At 35.8% G+C, this 27,884-nt stretch overlaps 1 protein-coding gene across 1 annotated transcript in view; it reads left to right on the top strand.

Annotated features, from left to right (window-relative positions):
- Myo10A (unconventional myosin 10A) overlaps nucleotides 1-27,884 on the top strand; it is a 257,780-nt gene that overhangs the window by 55,486 nt on the left and 174,410 nt on the right. The window lies entirely within an intron of this gene.

Raw genomic sequence — 27,884 nt, 5'->3', positions numbered from 1 at the left:
TAGGCGATACAATACAAATAACCAACACGTTTGTTTGCCGGTAGTCTCACGAGGTGACTCTTAATCACGTAGCGAGGCGCGAAGAGTGCAGTGTGCCATTGCGATAGAATAGTGTGCGTTCGTTTACTAGGATATGTCACATAGCACGTAGCCACCAAGCAAGGCACCTGCCTATGTGGCCGAAGCCTTAGTCATATTTATTAGTTCGGTGTTGGCCCCGGGCGCGAATAGCATTGCTCTCCCAACATCTCTGCTCACTTTCTCTGCACCCATTCTGCACCGCCAGTTGGACACAATGTAAGTCTGGACTCTGGAGGTAATATTTTACGTGTCCGGAAACTTGTACATATGCAGTTCGTAGTATCACACTTCATCGTGAAATGTTATATCGGAAATATCTTCGTTGTTTTGTAAAAAGGGCTAATCAACCATTTCGGCGAAATTTTAATGAAAAAACAATATGTACCTACCTCACCAGCTTTTTTGTGTAAAAACGGTGAATTTTTATCACTACAGGAAAGTACTTAAAAACGATAATCGTAAGGGCGAATATCCACTTAGTATTACGAATAAAAAGCGAATGTGATTAGTTTTTCTATTAATTTTTTTGTTTTTAACAGACCCAGGATTCTAACCTGGGATCCACGACTTATAAACCGACGCTTAAGCCGCTCGGCCATCGTGGGCGGACTCTAATGCACAAGTAAATAAAATTTATTCTCCATTCTAAATACATTCTGGATGCACTGAGTTGCATGGCTGAATCATCGGTGCCGTGTGACGTGTCGGACACGGAAGTGTGGTACTAAATTCTTTGGTATCCATAACTGTCAGAATCAACCATTTTCAATGCATTTAGAAGGATTTTTCGTTAAGGCTATAGGTACCTCAGTTGAGGCATGGTCTAAAAAGATCGTGGCTAGGCGAATCGCGGATTGTGCAAATGACGCGTGCCGAACGAAATATAATTTGTCATATAAATCCAACATGCGTCCATTTAATGTTCTGTTTATTGTTATATTAGTAACAATAATAATATATGCATTGACATGTTTTCTTTTTCAAGTAAATGGGTAATATTTTTTAGTCATCTTTTCACGATTTAAGAATTAATACCCCCGTCGCCATCACAAAACAAATTGACGTGTTCACAGCTCTACGTTCGCTCTCCGATTGCCAGCGAGTACAAAATTTCGTCGCACCTATAGTTGAAAATTATTTGCCGTTTCACTGAAGTACCGTCTTAAGAAACTCTTTTATTAGGCAGGTATAATTTTGCACAATGCCGCGTCGACTAGTCATAAACCAGATACTAGATAGATAAAATAATTACAATATAATATTTTCATTTAAATTACAGCATCTAAACGCACCCTAAAACTGCTCATGGAATATTATTGTCTATGGTCATTTGTTGTGAAATTAATAAATAATACCTCAACAATTTCGCCATTGACCCCGGTGACTTACGGCCAGATAAATTCTTGGCATATTCTTACGATATTTTGCAATACATTCCTTCGGTTCTTGCAGAGAGTTTATACTAGGTAATTGTGTAACAATCACTTAATACGCAATGGTTATAAATCATATATTATTACTTACCCATATCGCCAGTTAAACGTCAATTTACCAATTATAATGCAGCTGTTTTCCTTGAAGTTTATGAGGTGCTTGCTTTGTTATAAAGTTCAAAAAACTTACACCAATGAAACACAAATAATTATTAATATGGACGAATCATCTGGAAAAAAATGACACTTACTTTATTGTCGGGTCTGCCGAATGGCATAATCTGTTCTAACGCCATTACAATAAAGGTGATATTGCTGTAAATTCCAGATGCTTTTTGTTGGGTCTGCCGAACGGTTCGGCTCGAACGGGTTCGCTCAAATGAACATTGACATTAGAAACACTGCTCTAACGCCATTACAATAAAGGTCATATTGCTTCTAAATTCCCGATGCGTGATATCGCATAATGGAAATTGCGTGACGTCTACCTATACATGCGAATTTACTTGCTAGCTACTGTATTGAGTGCGTCGTCCATTAATAATGTCATTGGTTGAATCATATAAACTTGACTTGACTAGCTTAAACGATCAAAAAAAATTGTACTTGATAGAAATAATACTGAAATGTCATGTTGACATTCATATTGATTTCCATAGTAACGCACGTATATATTAATAATTTAGTTGCTAGGACCCCAGACCCCTAGCAACCAATAATAGTGGATTAGATTACGGTATTCTTCCGAAATAACTTTTCATACAAAACAGAATTAACTGAAAATGAATTAAAAGTCACTTTCTTTTTATAATAGACAGACACTAAATTCTACGTTTTAAAAAATATGCATTAGAATTAAACAATACTTATTATTTTTAATACGTAGGTCCTAAACATTACAAATAAACACTATTTATTAGTAATGTTTTTTTGGATAGCACATGAAATAAAAATGTAGGTAGATATGTATTTCAACATCCTTCGTATGTTTAGTTCTCGGATAATTTCAGGTTAAAAAGTTATTATATCCATCATATCAGTTGCAATACTTCCCACCAAAGAACTGATAAACATATTGAATTTAGTAACATTTATTATAAAGTACTATTTTTTGGTCACCCCATAGCTTCACTTCACAAGCTTCACTTGGAGGTAGTTTATTGAGACAAACATTGGCGGCAACCTTTTTATATTAACTAGTAGACCAGTTATTATGGACCACATGTAAAAAAAATCATATTTTCAATTCTCAAGGCCGATTCTGTAGAGCTTCCCCTTAAAGATGGCTAAAAATATTTAAAAAATGCATTGGCATCGTGTTCTGATACATTCTAAAAGTTTCAAATGTCTAGTTAGTTGGGAAGTTAGTTAAAAGTTGATTGCAAGATTTGTACCGGATAAACAACCACCGGACAAATAAGAATACGAGCTAATAAAAACGTTGTAAAAATGCGAATTTTCGACACACATGTTTTTATAACAAATATCACGATGAATAAACCAATAGGTATACGATTGATAGATACGTTTTTATAAAATATAAAGTAAATATAGGTACTTATTATACTTTTATCAAATTATAATAGGTTATTTTATAACCCAACGAAACTAAATATGAAATATTTTAGAAATAAAAGCGGTAATAGTCTGATTTTTCTACCTGCAGTGTTTCCCAAAATTTATGTTACCACGCCCCCCCCCCTTTAAGGCTATACCTCAGCTGAGGCATGGTCTAAATCTAAAAAGATCGTGACTAGGCGATGCGCGGATTGTGCAAATGACGCGAGCCGAACGAAATATAATTTGTCATAAAAATTCAACACGCGTCCATTTAATGTTATGTTATTGTTATATTAGTAATAATAATAGTGTATTCATTGACATGTTTTCTTTTTCAAGTACATGCGGAACGTTTCTTAGTCGTCTTTACACGATTTAAGAATATATTCCTCCGACGCCATCACAAAACAAATTGACGTGCTCACAAGTCGACTATCGCTCTCCGACTGGCAACGCGGCCGAAATTACGTCCCACATACTGTTGAAAATTATTTGCCGTTTCACTTATGTACGCTCTTACAAAATCAAATCTGGCGCCTCCCCTTTATTTCATAAAATAATTTTTAAAAAGGTAAAAAATGTATTTATTAATACAAAAAATGAAAAAAAATCATTTATTAATTAATTGGATGGATGTGCTTGTTTATTAGCACACAATTTATCAAATTTAGATGTCATTGAGGAGAGTGCTACTCATAGCTCTTTTTCTACTAGGTACTAAACGGGCTCGATATTTAGATTCTATTGTAACTAAGACAGAAAATCCCATTTCGCATAAATATGATGTTCCGAATGGCAACAGTACTTGCATTTATTTGCTTGACAAAATATATTCTTCGATTAACCCAAAATTGAACTAGGGTTTGACTCTGAAATTTGTTTTAATGAAGTTTCGCATGATAATTATATCAATTTTTCTGTTTCAATAGTACCTAGTCAATCTAAATTCATCTTCTTGTTCGCGCCTCCTTTTGCATTAGTCAGCGGCTCCCCAGGAAGGCGCGCCTCCAGTTTGGAAATCGCTGAAGTAACCCCAAAATTGGCGAACGTGACATGAGATATATTATTCTACAGTCACGTGCGGACTGCATAATAACATTAAAACCGCGTCAATAACACCTGTCTATGGCAAATGCGCGGAATGCAAAAGAAAAAGAAGAGGTGTCCATCCCTCCCTCCTCCGTTGACTCCTCTTCTTCCCTTCATATCGCAGCGGAGTATCTGTTATATACAACGCGGAACGAACGAAATAAACGGCGTGGCATGTAACCACTCACACGCCCAGTCTGCCACTCGAAGGCCAGTTTCGCTTTTGACATACTTTACAGATATGTTAAAGACAGTGGCTTACTGTGATTGTGGTTATTCTGATGGGGAACGAACAACTGACGCAACTCTCAAATGTTGACCATTGACGAGTATTTTGTAATTAAGTAGTAGTACCCACGTATTAATGGCACCCAACTCGAGCAAGTCAGCAGCTACGTCTATCTCGGACAGCAGGTGCCCATAGACGGAAGCATGCCTGATGAAATTGGTCGAAGAACAAAGCTGGGATGGAGTGCTTTCGGACGTCTGAATAGTATCTTCAAGAGTGACCTACCATTATGTCTTAAGCGTAGGGTGTTCAACCAATGTGTGCTACCCGTCCTCGCGCATGGCTGCGAGACGTGGACCCTCAACACGAGGAATGTCCAAAGGCTAAGAGTCGCACAGCGAGGCATGGAGAGAAACGAATGGGTTAGGAAGCAGACAGGAGTACGCGATGTAATAGGCGTTGCCAAACAGCTGAAATGGAGATGGGCGGGGCACATTGCTCGCCGAAAGGACGGCCGCTGGACAAATGCCGTCATCCAGTGGTACCCAAGGGGCACGAAACGGCCACAGGGTCGCCCTAAAAGCCGCTGGATTGATGAACTGGTAAAGTTCGGCGAAAATGCGTGGCAGCGAATGACACAGGACCGAGAGAGTTGGAAGAACCTTGGGGAGGTCTTCATCCAGCAGTGGATTGACCCCGGCTGATGATGATGATGACCTACGAAGGAATATTGGATAATATCGTTAGCCGGGACACACAACTAAACTCGCCTCGACAGCAACACGTCGAATATGTCGATGTGATGTAACCTGATGTACCTCCGCACACTGGTCGAATGCGACATTTTATTAAAAAAAAAAAAAAAAAACAACAGCTCTAATTTATTTCATCAACATTTCTAATTTAATTACATACATATTTTCTACTGTCCTTCCCTTGTATTTCAGTAGTTTTTTTTTACGTATTTTGTAAGTGTTTTAGGTACAAGTCAGTTTACAGGGAACCGCGCCAATTTTCATAGCCGATTTTGGCAAAATTCATGATTAAAATTTAAGAATGATAACCTAACCTAACCTAACAAATAACCCTGTACCTACATCGCCTATTTTCAAAATTTGTTTGCCGCTGGCTTCCTGTAAACCGATAAGAACCGTGTTTTGTTTAGACATGAATTTTACCTCAGTACCATACGACCCAAAGAGGTTTTTTGACCATTTTTCTTAGAAATATTTACACCTCTTGAGTTTAGTATTTTTATTGTTTATAAAGAATAATGATCTATTATTAGGCTTTGGCGATTTATTATAATATGGTATCGAGTGTATTGTTATTAATAAGATCGGGTTTTTACTAATTAAATCTTATGCCGGGTCCACACTGGCAACATGTCGCGCGACAACCTCGTTAAATTTTACGATAAGTATGATAATTATCGTAAAAATTCTTAAGCAATTATGATAATTATCGTAAAATTTAACGAGGTTGTCGCGCGACATGTTGCCAGTGTGGACCCGGCATTATGCTGACACTTCAACTATGCATAATTTGTTTGTTGTATATTTTGTGACCTTTGACTTGATAGGTAGGCAATGTAGTTTTTACCTACTTTATTGTATTGGCTTATTATATAAGCTAGAGTTAACAGTGTTCGTTGTCAGTGTGTGTTTACCTTTGGTGAGTGTACACGGCGCCTGAAGATGCCGAAAGGCGAAACCCGGGTCGCAAAAAACGACTTAAATGGAATAGTACAAAACTTGAATCCATTAGAATTTAAATTCAAATTCCATCAATTACCTTCAGTCGATGGTATTACTATTATACGAACATATTATTATATTTCTTATACAACATTTCACGGTGAAGTGTGATACGGCAAACTGCATACGTATAAATTTCCAGTCACCTGCTGCTCTATGACATTAACAATATTCATATCGAAAGCCTCAGTAATTTACGTATTATTAAATAGCACGCCAATGATGAGCGGCTTACGCGCGAACGACCTCATGACCTCTACAATAATATGATCGTACCAACTTCTCCCATTTTTATGATCAATGGCTTTTCGCACTTCATCAATGTCTATTGCAGTTATTATCATTATTTTCGTATTAATATTATTCTAATTTAGTCAATAATCTCTAGTTTTAAAAAGTTGAAAACATCCGGCAGCGAATAATTTATTATATCTAAATAGGTAGATAGATACTCAGATACTCACAAAAAATCCGGCTCGTAAAAATCGTTTTTCGATTTGTCCAGTTTCCATCTGTCCTGTTTTGCGTCGTTTCTGTCTTACTGCGGTCGTGAAAATATCTTCACATAATTTTTGCTTTCCATATGATTAGCTTCGTTTCTTTGGTATATTATACACAACTGTTTGTTCTCTCACGGTGCAGAACTAACCTGTCATTAGTAATGCCAATCGGGAGGGCAATGACCATCTTTAATGAAATCGCTTCGGATATTGATATATTCCACTTACGTGAGGTGAATTTAGGTGGACGTTGTTTTATAAGTTTTTAAGATAGGGTCTATCAAAGTTCACTCTGTGTGCTTCCATCTATTTTTATTTTGTTATTTTTGTTATTTATTTTATTTCTTATTTTATTACTTATTGTATTATTAACTCACACTTATCTGTATTTTTATTTTTAAAAATTATTAACACTTATTTTATGTCATGTCGTGAACGCTTTGAATTTACAATTTGTTATGTTCATTATATGTAAAATAAATAAATTTGATTTGATTTGCTGTGATTTGAACAACGTATCTTCATTTTTTTTTCGTAATTTCCATGTGCTTTTCTCTCACTGGCACTTTGCATTAAAGTAAGCTCAGTCAGAGCTCATTTTGAGCGTAGCAACCTAAGTCTTAGGCATCTACTCCCAGGACACTCCCAGGACACTCACAGTCCAATTGTTTCAGATGCCTCACATCACCAATTGTAGGGTTCCGCAATACGCTCGACTAAGACTGATTGTGGTGCGGGGCGAGTCTCAGTGGAGGGCGCTTAACTTCAATGTCATGTTTTCCGTAGGGTGATTCGACATAAATAGTACACACTAAACTTTGTCAGTCAAATAGATCAATTTAACATGGAACCAATCCTGAAAGGGATGACATGAATTTTAACATTAATTACTTAAGATTCACCCGCGATGGCCGCGCGGATTAAGCGTCGGCCTATAGCGTCGTGGGTACCGGGTTCGAATCCTGGGTCTGGCAAGTACACATATTGTTTTTCAATTTGTGTATAAGTCAGAGTATGGACCTAATAGGTTGAGAAAGTGGCTGACATCAATTTCTCGTAAAAACAAAATATTATGTTAATACAAACTTCCACTCTGTGGATGCACATATGATCATATTAGGATCGGACATGGTCGAAAGAAGACTTAAGATTTTGTTTTTTGCGATTTTACCGAGGCTTTGACTGCGTCTCGCTGTGATATCGCCTCTTCTCTTCTAGAAGGGATCCGCCGATCAGGTCCTCACCTCACTCCTATTCTGTTAAAGAAATATATATACAATTTTGCCAAGCTCTTCCGTCTTACCCACCGCCAGGGCACCTTTCACTCCGTTGACATTCTCATAGATATCCGCAATTCGTAGCTGTACTCTGTGCAGTTTATATTTAGGGCATTGTAGTGCTATATGTACAATGTCCTCTAAAACATGACATTCATCGCAGAGCTGCGATTCGCTTCTTCCCATGAGGACATCAAATATTTTGCCAATTGTATGCTCTGTTCTTAGCCTCAGTATTAACTTAAGCTCGTTCCTCGTCAAAGGAGACTATAAACCAGGGCTCCATTTCCCCATTTCTAATGATGCCCTATGGTGAAAATCTATCCACATACTTTGGCACATTTTCTTTATAGCCTCATTCCAGTCCAGGTTTATGGTATCCACTGATATGGCACCCCTGAATGGCCAGCTTCCTTTGCCAGGTCATCCGCTATTTCATTGCCCTCAATACCCATGTGCGATGGGATCCATTGAAGGCATAATACTTAAGATACTAGTTTAATTTATAATTGGGGTATCCGGTATATGAACAGTACTGTGGTAATGTTACAACTACAAATATATTCATAAACATTAATCACGGAAACTTCCGGGTCCGGGAGGGACCCTTATAATAAATATAATATTTAATAAATATATTATTTATTATTTTACATAAATAATGAATATATACATAGGATAGCGACTGATGTGATGGCAGTCCCAGACTCGAATGGTTTCACAGCGTCAACAAATTTGCTAGAGCTGCCGGCGCAGACATCTTGAAGACAATGATCCAGGATAAGGGCGGCGGAGGAAGTTCTTGGAGGAGGCTAGGACTCTTCGTGGGTGATGATGATGATCGGTATAGTCAGTGTTAAGTTTTATTCCGATGCCATAATAAGTTTGACGTGGACGCGACGGCTAAAAATAATAAAAAAATATATTATACAGTTTCATAATAATCGCTTGCACAATAAATAAATTCCCATTCAAAGATAATTTTCCGATCAAAAAGAAATGTACATTTTTTGCCTTCTTTTGTTATTGTTTCTAAAGTCATGCGTATAATGCAGACTTAAGAATTACCTAGTTACGACACTAACTCGGTGCTGTCTTTACTTTTTGCGTACTCGGTTTAACCTGGAACACAAAACTGTAAACATAATTTATCTAATACTAATAGTTTACTATAAAATAATATTATGGTATCCGATACGGTTTTAAATTTTAGTTAGATCTGGCTATAAGAAATTAGCAATAGTTACGATTCATTTCTTATTGAAAACCATTCATGCATTCTAGTATTTTCTTGCGGATATATATTTATGACTGGTTGTCAAACTGTTTTAAAACATGTCGATTACGTAAATGTGATAAGTACTAGAATTAGGTATTAGGTACACTAGGTAAATACACTAAACGATTGATAATATTTTAGAAGAAATGAAAATATAAATAATATTAAATTCTACAGGTGTTTTTTTTTTATTAAAAAAGGTTTTGTCGATAGCTATTTCGGTTGTAACACCATTATCAAGACAGATAGATACATAGATACATTATTCAGATAGGCCGTTTGCCTTTGCTTTAAATACTATACGTATAGATAGAGACATAATATATTATTGTTACGAATTTATTATTGTCGGCCATTTGCAATTCCTTACGTAAACAAACGATTAAACGTTAGTGACAGTTGTTACTTTAAAAATAAAAACAAAGAAATAATTAAATATAGATATAATTTAGTAAAATAAGTGTATACAACGGCGCTCCAATAAGCGGCCTTTTTTCTTGAGCGTGTAATTTAACAAGATAATTAAGAGCTGGTCGAAAAATCTAGGTTATCACAAGTTTTGTTTTTGTTTTGTTACGCCAAAAACTCTAACTTCTAACGCGCGTACATAAGTACACAAACCGTTAATTTTTTTACATTACTCTACTTTCGTACATTCAACATTCGTACACATTTCAATGAAGTCGAGAGACGCCTGTACAAATAATAGGCAAATACCTTAAGGCTATACCTCAGTTGAGGCACGGTCTAAAAAGATCGTGGCTAGGCGATGCGCGGATTGCGGGTCGCGGGTGCAAATGACGCATGCCAAACGAAATATAATTTGTCATATATATAATATATAATTTGTCCAACATGCATCCATTTAATGTTGTATTTATTGTTCTATTAGTGACAATAATAATATATTTATTGACATGTTTTCTTTTTCAAGTAAATGGGTGACGTTTTTAGTCATCTTTAGACGATTTAAGAATTAATACCCCCGTCGTCATCACGAAACAGATTGACGTGTTCCCAGCTCGACGTTCTCTCTCCGAATGCCAGTGAGTCCAAAATTTTGTCGAGCCTATAGTTGAAAATTATTTGCCGTTTCACTGATGTATCGTCTTAAGCGACAATTACATTGAGCTTCTTTACGAGCTGTTTGTTGGCGAATTTAAAAGCAGGCGATTCAGCTACTGCGATTTGATGATTACACACAAAACTTTCCATTCGCTGAGAAGCCACAAGCCAGCGACTATTTTGACAGAACGTAGTTCGTTTTTTTACCGGGAGGTTGCTACTGCGCAGACGCAGTAGGCCCACACGCCGGCGTGTAGCGTGTAAAGTTGACCGGCTTTCAACCTTTCTCGGTAGAGTGTTTACAACCTGCTTGTTCGATGATTACACTGGGCGACTTTACTTTAGCTCGTAAAGAAGCTCAATGTAATTGACGCTTTAAGAACCCCTGAATAATGACTTGTAACATTGTACGATTTTCTGTTCCGCGCCACACTTTGTAAATCTGTGCATAGCCAGCACTTAGCGATCTTTACGTGCCAATTGGCAAATATAAGGCTAGAAGTGATTGTCAACAAAATCAACTGATTACATGTTTGCTTTCAATTTGAGTACAGCCGCCATTTTACTAAAGAATAAATAAAAACATCGCACTATTCCGTTAAACTGTTAAAAATACCTACATACTGATTACTGATACACACGTGATAAGAATTTATTATAATTCAGATATTTTAAAATTTACTTATTTATTTATCATTTATAATCATCAGCCGGGATCGATCCACTGCTGGACGAAGGCCTCCCCTAACTCTTTCCACTCCTAGTGCTACGAAGTTCCGCATAACTTTATGAGTTCGATGTTCAATCGGGTTTTAGGGCATTGCCGTATTTGCTTAGTGCCTTTCGGGTAGGAGGGTTACATGTAAATTACACGCATTACATTTCGCCGTATCACAGTTAACCGTGAGCTGTAGTACCGTAAGGAGATGGCTGTATAACATTGAGATGAAAAATGACGCGTTGTTTTTGGATCATTCGTTACATACAGTAATGTATTTTTTATAAATGCAATGAAATTTGATATTGAAATACCTGATAACGCCGTCATTATTAACAGATATGTGATAGGTACCCACGACTTGATTCTTACAATTAAGTACTTGCTAATATACTTTTAAATCAGTCAGAATTATATATCCTACCTATTTTCTTCTGACGGTGGTTTTAATTAAGTAGGACCTACGTATTTTTTAAGTGTTTTATTTAGACGTTAATTTGATATCAATACTATCAACCAACCGACCATGTCCGATCCTATTAGGATCATATGGGCCTCCACAGAGTAGAGGTTTAACGTTTTAAGAGTATTAACAGATTTTGTTTTTTACGAGAAATTGATGTCGGCCACTTGCTCAACCTATTAGGTCAGTGACGTCCCGTGGGGGTAGGCAGATTGAGCGTCGCTTGGGGGCGGCAGTTACTCGAAGAGCGGCAAATCAAGGAAAATCATTTGAAATATATGGAAATAGCTAAGTACCTTAACTCAGTAACAACGAAAATATCTTTCCATTAAAAAATCAGCTCACTGGTTTTATCGGGTTCGCGATATCTAATTTACTTCCATTGCCCTTCGACGTCCTTGGTGACCAGAAACGACACGTGCAGATTTGCGAATAATAAAATTAATCTGATGTTTGGTTAGTAATGTATTCATACAACACATTTCTTAGATATTGGACTCATGAAAGGATGATAAAAATAATCTATTAACAAATGAGGCGGCATTTTGGCGCTGCCTAGGGGCGGCATTTTATCTAGGGACGTCACTGTATTAGGTCCATACCCTGACTCACACACAAATTGAAAAACAATATGTGTACTTGCCAGAACGAGGATTCGAACCTGGGATCCGCGGCGTGATAGTCGAACGCTTAAGCCGCACTGCCACCGTGGCATCAATACTATGCGGAAATCTATTTGCTATACTACAGCTCACGGTGAACTGTGATACCAACAACTGCATACGTACAAATTTCCGGATACGGAAAAGCACTGGACTGCATTTGTCCAAGCCGTTGCGATTTCATCGGTTTGGTGTATTTATCATTACAAAATACAAATTCAGGGCGTTCAAAACATGGCATGTAGATTTATGAGAAAAAACCAATATAATACGATAATATGCGGTGAGATTTAGAAGTATTTTTGAGACCCCTCTAACCTGTATTATATGGCTATTAATAATTCGCACCCCTAGTTTTAAACTATTACAAGTGAAAATTTTGACATTTTGAGTTAATAATGCAGAAAGGTTGAAAATATCATTTATTTATCTGGCCAAAGACTATCACAAGTCTAAATGAATTCTACGGAAATACACGACAGAAAGAATAGTTTCTAATTTTTATAAATAGCATTGTGTGATATTTAAAGACTATGTTATTTTGAGTTGTTATGGTCTTAAATTAGGATTCTTGAATTATCATAGGTCAGAAATGGAGAAAACTTGTGTTGTGGTCACACTGGTGATAGTGGTGATTGGCCATTCTGAAAACATTGACAATTTGACAGTAGTTTGTTGATAAATACAGTGACAAATAAAACGAGTAGTGATGGAATTTTTAGATTTAGTTGAGAGTATGTATCTATAGTCTAAGGTTGAGAGGGTTTGAATCTTTGAATCCAATTATCTCAGGATGCTGTTTTTTGACTTGTCATACTCTAAAACTAGGGGTGCGAATTGTTCCCCGTTAGAGAATGTATGCATAACTCTGAAAACCTTCATTAATTTAGTAGCTATCCACAAGGCACTGGATTATCATCCTGGGCTCCGGATTCGGTTCCCGGTGAGGTCACAATACATATGTGATTATTTCACTGGTACTAAACTACTTTGATTGGGGCCCATAGTCAGTTGTAGTGTTAAAAAACTATATTTGAATGTATTTATTAATAATGGTGAAATATAATATGCCACTCATAACTTTCGCGAAGAATTCCTCGCTCAGACACAACACGTGTGCCTAACTTCGCTCGCGAAGGTGTGGTCAGGTGTAAAAAATACCTCAGGCGAAATAATTTCACTTACCTTTATTATGGCAAGCCCACCTGTTGAAAAAGCAAACCGCTCTATTAGGAAAGTGTTATTATTAGTAAATTTTAGATGGCGGCGTGTATTAGCTCCTGCGTCAAATATGTGGCATTTGGTTTTAACTGAGTACAGTCATGAGCTCCAGACACTCCGCATTGAGTTGAACATAGCTCCAGCTATTCGGTTAGCGAGCTCCTTTGCAAAATGCCAACATCCCCGTGATGTGTACCCCAGGTATTTGAATCTGTCGACACTCGCGATGTTTTATCCGTCGGTAATCAGAATGAAATATGGATCAGGACAGGTGCTGTTGCACAAAAAGTGTAGTATAATTTTACATGTCTTTAAACCAAAAATAAGAAACCTAACACAATAATGTGAAGACATTCTTCCAGTAAAAAAAGCCCACATCTTAGATAGAGCGTTGCTTCTACCCATGCCAATAACTACTATGGTACGTAAAACATTTCACCGTGGCACAGTTCGCCGTGAGCTTTCTATCGGAAAGAGATGACCGTATTCTATTCTTCTTCTTCGATGGCGCTACAGTTCAAGTCGAGCCCTGGCCTCTTCCACCGCCGTCCTCCGCACGTCTTTTCCAGTTCCTAATTTTTAGCAGCTGGTTGGCATCTTTTCCATCGTGTGCGTGGCTTTCCCATTGGCCTTTTCCCCCCTGGGATCTTCTTCGGTATCCGTGACTCAAACATGCGCTGGAAATGGCCTGCCCAGTTTAGCCTCTGGAGTTTTATGAAGGTGGAGAGTTCTGAATCTTGGTATAAGCGGTATAGTTCCGTGTTGTACATAATTCTCCACCTCCCCACCATCATTCATGGGTCCATATATCCGCCTCAGGATCTTTCTCTCAAAGCAGTCCACCATTTCAGCTACTTTCATATTTAACGTGACCGTATTCTATACGGTCTCCAATTTTATTATATTCAATATGAACATCAAATCAATTTTCATAGCTGATTTTGGCAAAATTCAAGAATGAAAACCTAACCTAACCTAACAAATAATCCAGTATATCGGCTATTTTCAAAATTTCTTTACTGCTTGCTTCCTGTAAAACGTAAACCGACAAGACCGTGTTTTATTTAGACATGAATTTTATGTCAGTACTATACGACCCAACGAGGTTGGGCGGTCTTTATACGGCCATATATTTTCGATACAACATTTCACGGTGATCTGTGATACGGCAAACTGCATAAGTGTAAGTTTCCGGACACGGTACATACCTAATTACCCTAACCTACGTTAACATATAAAGTTTATTGAAAGACACTTATTAGCCTTACGTATATTGGATATATACGTATATCATCAAAACTACGATTGTCAGATTATCTATATATAGTTTGTATGTCAAAATACATTTGATATAGTAGGTACAGTTATACCCTGTACCTAAATATTTTTTTTCAAATATCGAACGTTAAGTATCCCTATGTCTACAACATACTTACTTAATATAAATGTAAATTGGTTGGCTCACGTAAGCGTAAACCTGGAAAACCGGTAAATATGGCCCGAGATGGCAAGAAAGAAAACTTAACATTCCTCGAGAAATCAATTTATTTTACTGTTTTTACATTCTACAATTATTTTTTTTGAAAATACCTGCATTCATAATAAATGTTTACTAAATTCGACCTACGGTAAATGTGCATTTCGATTAAATATTTTTGGTGTGTACCTAAACATCGTCCATTTCGGTTTGAAATTCGAACATAATATTATGTCTGACAGTGGCGGAGGGTGGAGGTAGGCTGTTAAGATCTACCATCAATAGTGCACACTAAACATTGTCTCTCAAACATAATATAAAGATAATAGTCGTCTATTTATAAAATATCTAAAATTATGCAATTAAATCATACATATCTTTGAATGTTTTATAGATAGAATAATATTTTTCATCTACTATAGTTTGGCTTAGGCAGGGCTTAATTAATTAAAAAAATGAACCAACAATATGTGTATTATGTATTCTTAATCCAACGAAAACAAATAAGTATGAATGAAAAAGTGTGCACAATTTTGTCGTATCGCCCAAAATATACCAATACTATTATGGTTTGGTTTAGGCAGTGTTTAATTGATTTTTAAAATCTAAGCCGTACCATCTGTAAATTGTAGTCTTAGTTCAATAAAAACAAATATGTATGACTAACAAAGTTTAATGTGCGTTTACTTATGGCGAATCTTAACACATGGCCCCCACAAAGGGGGGAGCTGACAGAGCTCTAGCCTGGGGGCCCGGCGAGGCGAGTCGACCAGATAAGTAAGATAAACACACATCACAAATTTGCTTTAATAGTAAAAAAAAAACCCAAGTACACACGTGCTTGGAAAACGCTAGCGTAGAGCATCACACTGCCTTTATCTTTAGCGATATGTAGGGGGCCCGCCAAAGATCTTAGCCTGGGAGCCCGCTTGAGGATGTGGGGGCCATGCTTAACATCCTACCTCCACCCTTCACTACTCATGTCTGACGTATATCTAAATGCCGACAAATTCCCAATGGAAAATCATGTGCTATTATAAAACCATATTTTATAATGAAATGTACTTTTTCTCCAATAATTATTTTATAGCATTGATTGAATGGGGAAGGATGGACAATGCTGCAATAATATAATAACATACATACTCAAAGTCTCAAAACCTTGTTATGTCATTGTCATTGTCAAATTTTGCAAATTCCATAAAATCAGTCTTATCCTAAACTTAATTGAATTTAGATTTATTTAATTGTTTGGAGTAGGTATATTCTAGTGGCGAAGGGTGGAGGTAGAATGGTAAGATTCGACATAAATAGTGCTCACTAAACTTTGTCAGTCATACTCCTTTGTTTTCATTGAACTAATGAAATGTTCACCCACGGTGGCCGCGCGGCTTAAGCGTTGGACTATAACGCCGTGGGTCCCAGGTTCGAATCCTGGGGCTGGCAAGTACACATATTGTTTTTCAATTTGTGTGTGTCAGGGTATGGACCTAATAGGTCGAGCAAGTGACTGACATCCATAGACTATAGATACATCTAGACGCCACCCGTTGCATTGCTAAATGAAGCTACGTGTCGTGCGTTTGGTTTGTGGGCGAGCGAACGCATTCGCCTAAAAATGTTCGAGACCATAGACCATTTCGCTAGTGCTCGCCCAAAGTGCTCGCACTAGACGCTCAAAATGAAAATATAATTTTCTATTTTTTTACGTTATATAGTATTTTTAAGCGGTCAAAATGCAACCAATTAGGTAAAGATATCCATAATTTAAGTTATTTTAAAGAAACACTAGGTCACTGATATTAAAATAAATAATAATATACAAATAAATTGTCACGAACATGTATCAACTTACCTATGAAACGTAATACCATCTTCTTGTATCAGTACGGTACCATATTTTAATACAACACGCAGAACCACCTTTCCTATTTAATTAACTAAAAATATTTACCACTGACTTTATGTTTAACACAAAAAATAGCAAATTTAGCAACACGAACTCGCAGATTATCGACGCTGCATGAAGCGATTCAGCACGATTTGCCGGCGATACTTATGGAAACTAACTAAAAAATAGGTAGATCTTTTATCTTACTCTAGCGCGTGTCGCAGAGATTATAAGGGTGCCGAATACTTTCTCACTCGCACTCGTGCATCGTTTTTGTTCAGGCCTTGCTGACATCCATTTTTCGTAAAAAACAAAATCTGTTAATACAAACATTCACTCTGTGTAGGCCCATATGATCCTATTAGGATCGGACATGGTCGGAAAAAAAAACAATAATACAATTTGGAGACGGTGCTGGTTAGTTTTTAAAATTCAATTAAACCTTGCTAACACACGGTTCTTGTCGGTTTACAGGAAGCCAGCGGCATTTTTTTTTTTAAATAGCCGATATACTAGATTATTTGTTAGGTTAGGTTAGGTTAGGTTTTCATCCTTGAAGGAACATTATTGTCTGCAATGCTCTACGAACAACGCGTATTTTTTGGTGCTCGGTGCTATAGTATCTATACGGTGAAATGTAATACGTACAATTTACATGTAACGATGCTGGTTGGGAGTCGCTTCGTAACTATTTATCTATAATATCTCCCAGGTTTGGACATTGTATACCCGTGAAAACCTGTCGAGACATCAGATCTCTAACTGCTTGTCTAGGTGACTAAGTATCTACATGCTGATATCTCTAAACTGGCTATCTACCTGCACGAAGAATGCGATGTTTTAATGAGTTTTAAACTCAAATTTCCGGTTGCAGCCGTGTGTTTAATTCTAGCTAGATACACAAAATAGAAACATGCTAAATAAATTATGAAATGCATGAATAGTGAAGTCTTGTAGGTGCTTACTATCGAGTTACACCGATGGCGTATAGGTAAAGGTACATACTGAACAAAATAATATCATTAATGATTTTCATCAGGCAGGCGCGCACACGGAAAAATGGCTTAGGGGGTCCATTTTGAATAAATATCCATAATATATTTTATCTTATATAGCAGGTCGTCGTCGCTTTAACGTGTAATATCACATTTTCCATATACATTCCCCATACCTAGACTCTCCATATTTTGAAAGTAGCGAAAACACCTGTAGTTTAATCGCATATTAATAAATATAGATTTATAACGATTTTTGATGTGTATAAATGTTTTTAAAAATACGTAAGTAATTTAAACTCATCGCTCAATTTTATGTCGTCAGTGAGTTAGTCCAGGGGTAGTCAAACTTTTTATACCTATCGCCCACTTTTGTATATCTGTTAGTAGTAAAATTTTCTAACCGCCCACCGGTTCCACAGTAATGGTGATTTATAAAGTAGGGAGGTAATTTTACTTTAGAAAATTTATAAAGCAAAGTTAGAATAATAATTACTTACCAAATACTTTATGTCAGACTTTCGCTAAGTTTGGCAGAATAAATCTTTATAAATTAACTTACTGTAGTTACATCTATCTTTTTATTTATACTTTGTATACATAGAAGCATGAAGTACGATGAAATTACATTTAAATTATTAAGGAGATCCCTGAGGAATTTAAATTGCCACAGGGAATTTTATGAAAACATAAAAACCCCTACCGCCCACCATGAAATCTGGAACGCCCACTAGTGGGCGGTAGATACCAGGTTGACTACCCCTGAATTAGCGTGTCGTTGTCATTAGTAGTAATATCGTAGTATCTTCTTATTTCCCGTAAGTATACCTGACAAGAGTGCTCTTATTCTCAGATCTCCACAGCCTACCTCTTCTTTCCAAAAGTCACCCTTCGCCACAGGTACCTAATTACTGGAAGAGATAAAATTAAGTTAGTCATTCAAAAACATCTTTATTTAATGTTGTAGAACTGGAATTTTCTTACGTATTAAACGTAGCATATAATGAGGATTGTCAATAAAATGGCACACTGTTACCGCTATAATGAAAATTTCCACGTAAATACCAATTAGGTAGTCTATAAAATGCATGAGATTTCACACCTGACGCTTCAAAACGTACATACGCACGAAACGAATCATTTACTTATTTACTTTATAATATTATTATCTTTTTATATACATATATATATAATATATACTATTACATAATTGGCAAAGTGAGTGCAGTTGCTCTGTCTTATCTCGCAGTAAGAAGTTAGTCTAGTCCAGTGGTCGGCAAACCGCGGCTCGCGAGCCACATGCGGCTCTTTGCCACCTTCAGTGCGGCTCTTCCACAAATACCCTCTACCCTATTTAGCATGGCTACAAAGAAAAACGGAAGATGAAAACCGTGAATTTAAAGTTGAATGGGCCGAGACTTTCGCGTTTATTCAAAACTTAAATGCCCTACCGACCTGTATTATTTGTCGGGAAAAATTGGCGCATAACACGAAGTCAACTTTGGAGGAACACTTTACAACTAAACACGCGTCATTTAGCACTAAATATCCTGTCGGTGATGCAAGGAAGGAAGCAGTTGAGGAAGTCTGTCAAAAATCAAGTTCTGTATTTATTTACTTAATACAATCTTCCAACAATGTTAATATTGCAAGTTTTGTGGTAAGTAAACAGATTTCTAAGAGAGTAAATCAAGAGTAAATTGATAAGTGTTCTTATTGATGACAACCTGGAATTTGTGGAACTGGAATTAAAAACAACAACATGCGAACCTGACTTCCCAAACTATCCAAGGAGGTGCAAGACCACTATTCACATTGAGTGTTTGTCAGTCATTGTCATGATTTAATTTGAATTTAATTTTTATCAATAAATAACATCATTATTACGCATGATATCAAGTAAATAAACATTGCACGTACATATTATTATATAATTTAAGATTAAGAAATTTGGCTCTCAAAAGAAATCTCAATCGTTGTACTGTTGATATTTGGTTCTGTTGACAAATATGTTTGCCGACCACTGGTCTAGTCGATAGTGCATTGCATTTAGAAATGCCGTTGCAGGTTGCAATGATTCTGAGATGCATTTTATAAACGTGCCGCGGAGAGTTCGTCAAAGTAAATAATAATTTCTGTAATTTTATTATTAATGTCTTTTATATCATTATCCCGTTATTGTATTTAGATTTACGCACTACAAGGGCGAGGTAGTTGATTTTTTATTTCAATACAATATTATGTATTATTTGCAGCCGAAAAAACCCACTATAGAAATTGTTGTAGTCTAGATAGAAAGATGTGTATTATATTTTATTAGACTATTCATTTTTCTATCTCCAGTATTTTGATGAGATTTTTAATGCAATCCGATTTTTTGCAATACTTAGAAATAATTTATACCTTGCTGTTGATAAAATATAATAATTACTACTAAGAAACACTAGATTCATCGGTTACATGTAAATTGTACGTAAAACATTTCACCGTGGCACACAGCTCGCCGTGACCTTTTTTTATATCGGAAAGAGATGTCCGTATAATAATAGGTACGGTCTCAAATTTTATTAGATTCAATATGAACATTAATTCAATTTTCATGGCTGATTTTGGCTAAATTCATGAATTCAAGAATGAAAACCTAACCAAACCTAACCTAACTTAACAAATAATCCAGTATATTGGCTATTTTCAACATTTGTTTGCTGTTTGCTTCCTGTAAACCGACAAGAACCGTGTTTTATTTAGTCATAAATTTAATGTCAGTAGGTACTATACGACCCAAATATTTCCGATACAACATTTCACGGTGAAGTGTGATATGGCGAATTGCATATTACGTAGGTACATGTTTCCGGACATGGGATTCATCGGCGCGTTTCTTTAACGAAAATGAATATTCGTCAGAAAATTTTAAAAGGGGCCTCCCAAGATATATGTACCTAGTTATGTATAGTGCTTTGTAAAAGACGAGACAGTTTCAATTGAACTATGTCTGTACGATGTACAAAATAAAATGATAAATGGAAAATGAAAAAAATCATTTTTTTTAATTGTAGGTTGCCTGAAAATCGGTCAGTGCGTCCTGTACGTCACATAACGCGCCACTGACTAGATTAAATTTGTATAATAACATTGTTAACAAAAAAAATCTACTAAAATGCAATACCTACCTAATAATTTTTTAACGGTGAATATAGTATTCAAATGCAAGTTGATCAGTCGCTATGATGATAGTGACCAGCGTATCTATTCTATACACAAGACTGATATCGGCAGCTATCGAGGGTAGTTTTATATCGAAGTATTAACACTTATTGTAACAATTACAATAAGTTAGTTGTAATTGTTACAATAAGTGCTATATTTTAACAGCACCTCTCTTGGGTGTGCTAAATTTGAGAGCGAGATAGACAGTTTTGACTGTTTCGACGGCTAACTTATTGTAACAATTATAATACTTCGATACAAACATGAAAAACTACCCTCGATAACTGCCGTTAGCAGTATTGTGTATAGAATAGATGCGATGGAAAAAAAAAACGCGCGAATCGGAACTATTATATAAAAAAAGAAAAATAGAACAACCAAGTAATTCAGTCATGGATCTAGCAACTAAATTAATTTGACGCGTTGGGTGAACTGTCAAGTCCTCATGTTTTTCTAGCCCGGTACGTGCAACTAGATAGTTGCATTTCGCGAGTAGCGGTGTCCGTCTAAAGGCCGGGATTTTCCGACCGGTTTCTGAACTACTTCCCGACACATACCATTACCAACAAGAACTGCACGCCTTCTCAATCTAGCAGTGGATTCCTGACGATTAGAAGTCGCTTTTAATCGCTTCCGTTATCCAGATTCAATGCCATAACTCCTCAGAGTCTCCTTGAATCTGTGCAGAATGGAAGAACTCGTAGAATTCAAATATGTTTCCATATTTAAAATCCAAAGAGTTTTTGTTTGCTTATGGAGTAACAGATTAGATTTCCTGCCCTTATAATTGTTCAAATTATTTTATTATTGGTTATGTTTTATAATACGTTTAATGTATTAATTAAAAGAAAACACAATATGTAGTAGTAACTTATTCTACATTATTTACTGAGCAGATGACAATGTTGAAGGTTTTCTTCAACATCTTTAGTACCTACCTACATACTTATTATATTATACAAACCGTACTGCAGGCGCTCCATTGACGATCCAAAAGTCCACGGACAAAGACGTCGCCCAATTTATCTATGTTCTGCTACTGACTGTTTTATTATTTGATACTGAAATATTATTTTATTTAATAATATAGGAGTGAAAACAACACAAATTTTCCATTGTTTATATTTTTCTAATATAATAATATGTAAATTAATCAATAAAAGAGTTTAGTACAATTATAGGTTTTTTTCGGTTTGAATATTTGTGTATTAATTAATGTCAGATCGACGGACTAATTCTGACGAGTAATTTATTATCAAACAATATGTTAGACGTCCAACGAACCTTGGGCGGACTTTAAAAAAAGTCCGCGGGCTTAGACTGCTCCACGATGAAAAAAAGTTCGACGACTTTAAATCGTTTAACTTCTGTACCAATGGAGCAGGGGCATAATGAGGAAATCTAAAATCGACGCAAAACTATTAGGTAGGTACTTATACTTCTTGTCAATGTTGTTATTATCGGTCACAGAACGGAAAGTTTGTTGGTTACTATGGCGACGCACGCCGCGAGCGAGAAGACAGCTTTTATGGGAATCGAACCCGCTGCTCTCTGATCGGTGCTTTTCCGCAGCCTCTTCCAGTTTCGCGAAACTCTTTACGATGTGCGGTCATTCCATAGACAATCATAGATAACTTGATTTAGTCTAGTGTGTATAATATCGATACCTATATAATGGATGTATTATAATATAAAATTGAGTGTGTGAAGTGTACAGTAAAGTTTTATTGTGTAAATGATCTATTTTGATAAATAATTAATTGGTTATATTAATTTATAAAAAAATAATCCGTTTTAATATAATTCAATGCTGTGCAATCCAAGCAAGAACAGTATTGCTTTAATATGTGATAGTCACGTTTGAAAGTACATAGTGGGTGTAGACAAATTCGCAATAGATACATGGAGAAATTAAACATACATGTGACCACGTGAAAATTCTTATAAATTATCATGATATAAAAAATCATGCTTAGTGTAAAATAACATGTGTAAATTGGTTAGATTTTTTAAATGTTTAATAACAATTAATGCATACACGAAAAATATGTGTTGATGTTTTATGTGCGAATAAATAGCACTAAATTGGCCTTACTTGCGTAGATCAAGCAACTTAGGGGTAGTCCATAAAATGGCGTAACACGATTTTCTGTAATTGTTGTAAAATCGTCACAAAATCTTTAATTCCCCTCTCAACATTCACATTTTAAAACCCCGCCTCCAGTCGTTGAAAACATTTTGTTTGAAAAGAGTCAGTATTATATTTTATGCAGTTTCGTGACATCACATTTTCTACACCCCTACTACTCTTAGGTCATGACGTCATATATGGATGACCCTATATCAAAAAAATATGTCATATTAATTTTCAACTGCTCGTAAAGTTTTATTTTTACCGAATATTTTATTCGTTTTCACGTCACCTTTTTTACAACCCCTCTGTTACCTTCGTCATACCTATATCATCACATTAGATCACACGCCCTCCCCTTAGGATGTGACGTCATATATGGACGACCCTATATCTAAAAATATGTATAAACGTCAACTGCTCATAAAGCATTACATTATTTAATTTGGATAGGCAAAAATGTTTCAGGTTGATTTGAGAGTGTTTTGAATTAATCACGAAAAGGTGAAACTTTAAAGCCAACTATCACAGTTCGAGGAAACATCGCTGATTTATAAATGGGCGGTTCACAATAATTATGGATCAAGTCCATCAAAATGGAACCTGACATATTTGGACCTAAAGTTAAAACTCCTTTTGTAAAATTCAGGAATGTTTTCACTGTATATATTTACCATATTTTGATAGTACATGGACCAATTTAAATAAATAGTCGAAAGGCTTTATTAATGTTAGCAAACATCTCTTTATACTGCTGAAGGAACTGTCAAAATGGACATGATTCACATTCAATTTGATGTCTTATCAATACATTGCCATTTATGCGGAAAATTGTAGAGCTACGATTGTAATAATTAACACACAATATAGAAATCTGTTTTATCTAGCCATTGAAAGAAAAAAACCGAATTTTATGAAAATTAGACTTAATCCATAATTATTGTGCACCACGTAAATGTAACTCGGAAGACAATTAATTATAGTGATGGATAACTTGAATTTTAAATAAAAAAAGCTTCGCATTAATAGATGGTATTAAAAGAAGATTTCATGAGTAAATGCAACCCAACTATAATGATGTAAAAGACAATTATTTTAGTATTGCAGTGTGTGTATGATATATGAAGAAACTTCTACGATATAACTACCTGTGTTGATAGTATTATAAGGAGTTATCCACAAGAATGAAGAAATTGATAAATAACCACTTTCGGCGATGCCCCGCGTGGTTAGATTGAAGTTGAGAGGCAGGGCGACCTCCTGGACCGAAGCGCTGGCACTGATCGACACCCAGGAAAATCCTGAGCAAATATTCCTGCTGGAAGAACATGGAGACTCTGTATCAGAAGAACTAGAGGATTCTTTACAGCCAGAAATATGCGCTGATGAAGTTGTAGATTGTGTAGTAGAAGAATGTGATGATGCAGGACGATTTATTGATAATGCTGAAGAAGTAAAAAGAATATTACATTCAGTTAATGAAACACATGAACTGTCACATTTTAAAACAGAAGATTGTGATAAGAATGATATTATAGAGGTTACTGATCTTGATAATTTTTATGACAAAGTTGTTTCGAATAGAGAATATGTTTTGCCACAAGTATTTGCTATTATTAATAGTGAAGATGAAGAGATATTACCAGAAATAGAGACAGTATTTGATAATGAAAATGGTCAGAATGTTTTACCTGATGATAACGTGTGTGAGAAAGTTTTCCCAGAATTATCTAATTTCAACGAGAGTGATTGTGAAGAGTTGCTTAGCCCAATAGACTGTTATGAGATAATTGAAAATATCGACGGAAATGATGAAGAGTCTTTTTCTTCTATTGGATTTAATGTAGATAATGAATATGACGCTATAAAATATAGTGATGCAGATTTTAATAAAAACGAAAATGAAATCAATTATGGGGCATATGATGTAATCGATGGAACTGAAACATCGGTCAGTGCAGAAAGAAACAATGAACGTGAATTAAAAATTGACGAAGAACATTGTATATTTTCCGATGATAATACAAATTGCAAACAACTTGATCGTGAGGTTTATGATGTCATAGATAGAACTATAGATTGTGAAAACAACGGTGTTGGTGCCAGCAGAAACAATACTTTGATCAGGCTAGAACGCAAAAAAGATTATACAGAAAAATGGTCATTTGCCAACAACATCTTGACACCTGACGAAGAAGAATTCGCCAAAGCCTGTAAAAATATCGATCAATGGACTGAAGACGATGGACAATATGAAGAAGTTAATGTCGAAATCAGTGCCGAGTTTTTCGCCTGCACGTCAAGAATTTACGAGAAAATTTTCGAGGAGAAGACTGATACAGTGGCTGAAAGTCAAGAATTAGCAGCAGAAGAGAAGGCTGATTTGGAGGGACTGGCTAGTATGCGAGTCACCTTCAAGCTGGAACAGGAGTACACTGAAGAAAGCGACGAAGATGCTCCTTATCAACGTAGGCAGAGTAAGAGTCCAGGGAAAGTGGCTTGTGTTTCTATTTTGGCTGTGAAGAAGACCATTCCACGAAGATGTCTTCGAACCGTGCCGAGATTGTCCTCACTCTGCACAACGGTGTTGGCCAACAATGTAATTATATTATTTATTGGTATTACCTATGGGTAAATAATATAGCGTAATGAATATAATAATAATTTATTCAAGGCATGACAATTATGAGAAGTTAAAAACAAATAGTCTCCAACCAATAATTGAGATGGCATTTGCTTAAAAAACTTAACCTTGAAATTGCGCAGATTGCGATTTTTTCTACTGCGCACGAATTACATGGTGTAAATCTAAATTGTTACCGTTATTATATCTGATGCTCTTACTCTTACATGAAGCCTATCGTATCGTTTTCTCTCGCTCGGCGTCGCTCTGACTACGTCATATTTTCTGTCAAAAGTATCGAACTTCACGCTTATGTGGTATGTTTATAGTATTTCGTGTCCGGAAACTTGTACGTATGTAGTTCGCCGTATCACACTTCACCGTGAAATGTTGTATCGGAAATATATGGCTGTATATTAAAGACCGTCCAACCTCTTCGGGTCGTATAGTAGGTACTGAGGTGAAATTCATGTCTAAATAAATCACGGTTCTTATCGGTTTACAGGAAGCCAGCAGCAAATAAAAATTTGAAAATAGCCGATATACTGGATTATTTGTTAGGTTAGATTAGGTTATGTTAGGCTTTCATTCTTGAATTCATGAATTTTGCCAAAATCAGCTATGAAAATTGAATTAATGTTCATATTGAATAAAATCGGTCATCTTTTTCCGATAAGAAAACTCACGGTGAACTGTGCCACGGTGAAATGTTTTACGTACAATTTACATGTAAACATATTATTTCGATTATAAAATCGTTAATAAGATTACTTTTTTCTTTGTTAAGTATACTATTATTTTCATTTTGCTTTACAACCAATTGAATGTAGATCTTGTTAGTCTCCGAAAGAAGTTTGTTAAATTAGAAATGGGTATTAGCCATTCACTCAAACTATAATGATATTGAAAAACAACCTGTCAATTTTCTTAACGCAGGACTGGATTTTAAACAAGACTGCTGCTAAAATAAGAAAAAGTTCCTGGACCAATTGGAATAAAAATAAGTACAAAATTAAATAGTGTTTTCCTCATAAATAGTGTGCCTCAGATGCGTCAATTTTTTCTACTTCAGAAATAGTTTCATTTACATACGCAATAATAACATCTGTAAGTATAACCAAGTAGAAAGAAGTTTTTCCAAGTATAAAAAATTGCTAGGATCCAATCGTCAAAGAATCACTTTCGAAAATTTGAAGCATTATTTTATTATTTATTGTAGTAAAGCGTTTTCTATTTGTGAATAAATAATAAATTAAACTGTTGAAATATTATATGATTTACTGTGATACTTATTTAAATTTTTAGCACCTATTTTTGTTTTTAGCACATATTCTGATATTTTATCTCCCGGGACCAGGATTATAGGGACCCGAGACAGTAAAAAGAATTTCTACGTTTTATTAAAAATAACCTCCACTCTTTCATGGCCCTAGCAATTTACATATAAATTAAAGGGTATGGGCGGTATACTGCCCTTCCAAGAAAGAAGGCAGTACCTAACTCGCAAAATTTGTGAAATTGAGTTATGAATGCCATCCGTTAGGTAATTTTGAAAGATATATATTCTGTTCACTTTAAAATCAGTATTATCACTAAAATACCGTTAAAATCATTAGTGAAAAAATAGACATCTTCTAAAATAATACAATTTTTTTAGCAAAAAGGCAGTAATTGCACCTATTCATTGCAGTTACTGCTCGTTTATTATTACTTTGTTTGTATTTTAACATCCTACTAATACAAATTATCACCGTTTTTTATTAATTCACAGTACTAAAGTTTGAAAAAAAACACATTATGTCATTTATCTTGAAAGTGTGTGAGAGTCAGTTACTGCCTTCTTCCTTAGAAGGGCAGTATAGCCCGTGTGAGGAGAGGCAAGGCCCACTTTAGTAAGTCCGTGGCACGTGAAACTGTAAACTTCATGGTAGTGCTAGTTATTACTCATAATTCGAATACAATATGATAAATGGTAATAATTTGAACGAAATATGCAATCAAAAATCTTCATATTTCATTCCATCGTAATTTGCAATTCAGTGCCACGGCCCCTGAATATAGTCTGCCTTGTGGGAGACGATACACCCCTGACGGACACCCTTTTGAATTTGGAATAGTATCTAACAGAAATAAACTTTTCTTTTGAGTCGCATCACTAATTTAATGTATGTCACCTCCCTATTAAAACTGTCCAGTGGTTAATGAGCAGAATAGGCAGTGGTT

This window comes from Rhyacophila brunnea, unplaced genomic scaffold (genome assembly GCF_057557595.1).
Source record: "Rhyacophila brunnea isolate RB1 unplaced genomic scaffold, BYU_Rbru_1.0 scaffold_22, whole genome shotgun sequence".
In the NCBI taxonomy this organism is placed as follows: Eukaryota; Metazoa; Arthropoda; class Insecta; order Trichoptera; family Rhyacophilidae; genus Rhyacophila; species Rhyacophila brunnea.
Note: the sequence above shows the minus strand (reverse complement) of the source record. Positions and strands in the feature narration are given on the sequence as shown.